Below are 4,452 nucleotides of genomic sequence, written 5' to 3'. Positions count from 1 at the left end.
GTGGGGCTTGAACTCACAGCCCTGGGATCAAGAGTCGCACGCTTCCCTGACTGAGCCTTCCAGGAGATCCATTGTGCTACTTCTATTAAAGAATTCACAATTTCTCATTTTTCATGAATCAAAGCTACTAACAATAACAACTAACTTTTTTTAAATTTTTTTTAACGTTTATTTATTATTGAGAGACAGAGAGAGAAGAGCACAAGTAGGGGAGGGGCAGAGAGAAGGGGAGAGACAGAATCCAAAGCAGGCTCCAGGCTCTGAGCTGTCAGCACAGAGCTGGACGTGGGGCTCAAATTCATAAACCGCGAGATCATGACCTGAAAGGAAGTCAGGGGCTTAACCGACTGAGCCACCCAGGAGCCCCGATAACAGCTAACTTTAATGGAAGACTTGCTATGGACCAACTGCAACAACCCTGTGATGTGGGTATCATTACTATCCTTATTTTACAGACAAGGACATAGGGGTTCAGAGAGATCAGGTAGCTCCAGCAAAGTCATTCTGCTAGGAAGTGGATGAGCACAGGCTTGACCCAAGATCTGTCTTCTGTCAAAGCTCAGGTGATTCATCACAATACCATTTGGTCCAGCAGAGCTTCTGGTTTGCATGAGGTAGTCCCTGGTGTAACCACATAGCTAAAAAATAAAAGAGGGGGTGGGTGTCTCGATGAGACTGCAAGCCAGATCTGGGCAAATGCAGAATTCCCATTAAGCTCTTTGAAATATTGAAAATTGTTCACAGACTTCCTCTCATCTTCCACATCGTTAACACCTTTCAGTATCCCTACAAACCTGCAAGCTCAGAGATAGGGAATCACTTGCTAAGTCCCATCCCTCATCTAAGAGACAGTCTGACTTTCAGCGGGGCTGTGCAATGCATATACTTGTAAGGCTCCCAGCCCCGCTCCACCAAGGGAGACCCCCGGAAGGGAGAAATAGTACATGGGCTTAAACAAGATATTATTATTTTCCTTTGCAAAATTGCTTCCTGGCATCCTATCCCTCACTGCCCAAGAAGCAGAGCCTTCAGCCTTAACCAAAAAATGGTGGAAAAGTTCTATTTATTTAAAAAAAATTTTTTTTAATCTTTATTTTTGAGAGACAGAGCACGAACAGGGGAGGGGCAGAGAGAGGGAGACACAGAATCCAAAGCAGGCTCCAGGCTCCGAGCTGTCAGCACAGAGCCTGACGCGAGGCTCGAACTCACGGACTGTGAGATCATGACCTGAGCTGAAGTCGGACACTCAACCGACTGAGCCACCCAGGCGCCCCATATTTATTTTTTTTAAATAAGTCCTTCAGCCGTATGATATTGTGACCTCGTGTCTCTAAGATGTTGGAGATACCACATGTTGACTGCTTCTGGCCATTTTGAAACAATCTGAGATCTAAACCTACAGGCCAAGGAATACAAAGAGAGACCCGGGCCATCAATCATGCGCAGACACCCCTAAGTGTGCTTCCTCCTACTTCAGAGGTGGGAGTGGAGCTGGGGCAGAAGAATGTGAACCTTCAAATAGATCTTACTGGGTCCTAAAACAGGAATTAATATCGAAAGATCTTTCAGACAAGCCACATCAATGTGGAAAATAATACGAACCCGGCTACTCCTTCAGGTGAAACCGCCTCGGAGCTCATGTTTCTGTTGACTGTTAGCTGCTGGGAGCCTGGCCGGAAACTATTCATCCCTGTGTCCCCGCAGCGCCTAATATACAACTTGGCACACTGGAGTATTATGGAAATATTGGCTTTATTACTAAAAATAAAGTCTATAACCTCCAGGGCAGACACTGGAAGGAGACTGGCCAGGGGAAGAATGGGGGTTTGGGGTAGGCAGCTCCAGGGACCCTCCTACCATATTTAGGATTCGCCTTCTCTTTAGAGGGTTTTATGTCCATTACTCCTACTTCCACGGTGGTCTCAGGGAAGGGCTGGACTTCCCCTAACACGTTGGCCCCAACCATCTTTCCAGGTGAGGTCTGGAGCCTGCCCAAGGGAGGCTAGAGCCTTCAAAAAAGACTCTGCCAAGGGAATAGGAAACCACAGGAGGGAGGTAACTGAGAGATCCAGCGAGATTTGAGAGCCTGGCTTTAAAACACGGCTTCACACATCAGCAGCCTGCAGTTCACTGTGGGCCCCTCGCCCTGCCTCTGTGCGGCAGAGAATACATTTCACCGCGTCCCACGATAAGGGTGCCTGAAGCCTTCAGAATTCTCCACGTCCACTGCCTAAAGGCCTTCCACACAAGTGATTTGGAAATTCTACAAGTGAAGTTAGAAATATCTGTATTTTTATAATATAGTTAGAAAAATTCTAAACCAGGGGCGCCTGGGTGGCTCAGTCGGTTAAGCATCCGACTTCGGTCTGGGTCATGATCTCAGCTGCAGGTGAGTTCAAGTTCAAGTTCAGCTGCAGGTGGTGGGCTCTGTGCTGACAGCTCAGAGCCTGGAGCCTGCTTCCGATTCTGTGTCTCCCCCTCTCTCTGCCCCTCCCCCATTCATGTTCTCTCTCTCTCTCTCTTTCTCTCTTGCTCTCTCTCTCAAAAATAAATAAACATTAAAAGATTGTTGTAACCAAAACAAGAAATAATATACATGCTATTGCAGGAATTACACTACTTAAACACATCACCAACCACTAAGAGAAAGTTAGGGTCAACCTCAGAACAAAAAGTTTGCTATCGCCGTGTACTTGAGGAGTGTCCCCTGACGGCAGGGCCACCCTCAGAAAAAAAGCTCCTATTTGCAGCCAGGAAATGATGCAACAAAATACATTAGAGATGTTTAGCAGATGCCAAGGCTGGTAAGCCAGCAACTGTCACCCGTATTCTCTCATCTCAAAATTTTGCATTAGTCAAAACGGGCAACCTCTTGTTGAGTTTTCAATAAATGTCATAAATGTGACCATACAAAATAAATTTATGCCGGCCAGGTACAGCTTTTCTGTGTTTTATATACTGTGTTCTTCGGTACATTTCATCTGGTAAAAGGACTTCTGTGTCTCTGAAAGTTTGAAAGCCCCTCCCTAGATCGTTAAAGGGAGGTAGAGCCTTGTCTCCAGTTCCCCAGGACCCCATTTGTATTCTCTGTTCCCCAGGACCCCGAGACCTCCCCACAGACTTGTCCTTATTCCTGCAGGACTAAATAGGAAAACCAGGTCTCAAGTCGATGCACCCAGAAAGCATGTGAGCTGAGGTTGTTGGGAGGAGGCTTTTGGCTACACCCTGGGATGAACTGAGGGAGGGGCACTCATCAGAAATGCGGTAAGGGATCATTTTCTTACACACGACAGCCCAGTGATGCTGAGATGACTATACAACAGCCTTGCACATGAACGCCAAAGGGTCCTTCGGAGGGACCTAGACCCGCCCCACATTTACTTATGAGGAAACTGAGGCCCAGAGAGGGAAGTGACTTACCCAAGGTCACACCATGCTTGCTCCCTTCATTCTGTGTCCCTTCTTCCTTCCACCGTGGCCCTCCTTCTCACTTACAGTGATTATCAGTTTCTGAGGTGAGAGGGTTAACCTTCATTCTGAAAAGACGTTAGTCGTGATTTATATTTTTTAATGTGGCTAATGGTAGAAATAAAATGATAATGAGAGAGCAACACACGCTTTCAAAGTGACTGTTCGCCAAAGCGAACATTAAGCCTGATTTGATCACACCCATTAGAGATTTCAGCCGAACATTACAGGGATGTTTCTGGTGATTCTGTCTGATGGATGTGACAGGGTCAGCTGCTAGGGATAAAGAATCATCACTGAAATGCCCAGCTAGACAAGATTTTTATCAATTATAGGTACAAGAGAATTTGAAATGTTATGTGTAAATCAAACTATTTCTAAAATGAAGCAGTTATTTTTAAAAATTCACTTGTATAATATAAGCAGTTTTACCCTTATTGGCCTTTATCATAAGTAAAAAGATATTTGGGGAGGATAGATTCTATTTATTGTTTCAGATGTTGGATTTTATAATGTGAGACACCTATATGGAGAGCTTTAAGTCTAGAAGTTACCTTAGAGGCTGTAAGGTTCAATCTCTTCATTTTCCAAACGAGGCAGATGTGGTCCAGAGAGAGGAAGTGACTGTCTCAAGGTCACATAGCAATCGCCATCAGAGCCAGAACTATGAAAACGCCTCCAGATCCAGGTCAAGGCATGTCATTTGATTAAAAGCCCTCAGAGCTCTCTGCCCTGTGAGTTGCAGAAACAAGATTGCAGTAATGAAAATACAAAGGAGCACAGTCTACTTCCTTTATAAGTCCTTTATTTTGCCTTTAAAAATATAATATTGTTACTTACTCAATTTCAAAAAAAATTTTAAATAATATACAATAAGACAATTGCTTATTAAAACAGATTAAAATGAAAGAGAGAAAGAAAGAAGGAAAAAGAAAGAAAAGAAAGAAAGAAAGAAAGAAAGAAAGAAAGAAAGAAAGAAAGAAA

General features: G+C 44.3%; 1 long non-coding RNA gene across 1 annotated transcript; it reads right to left on the bottom strand.

Annotated features, from left to right (window-relative positions):
* Window positions 1-328: 328 nt before the first annotated feature.
* Window positions 329-4,188, bottom strand: LOC128777410 (uncharacterized). The gene is made up of 3 exons (XR_008422676.1): window positions 4,023-4,188; window positions 3,421-3,536; window positions 329-638 (listed from the first exon to the last, which is right to left on the bottom strand). It is a non-coding gene; the product is annotated as an uncharacterized LOC128777410 (long non-coding RNA).
* Between the last annotated feature and the right edge of the window lie 264 nt (window positions 4,189-4,452).

This window comes from Panthera pardus, unplaced genomic scaffold (assembly GCF_024362965.1).
Source record: "Panthera pardus isolate Hobbes unplaced genomic scaffold, ASM2436296v1 HiC_scaffold_16, whole genome shotgun sequence".
NCBI lineage: Eukaryota > Metazoa > Chordata > Mammalia > Carnivora > Felidae > Panthera > Panthera pardus.
Note: the sequence above shows the minus strand (reverse complement) of the source record. Positions and strands in the feature narration are given on the sequence as shown.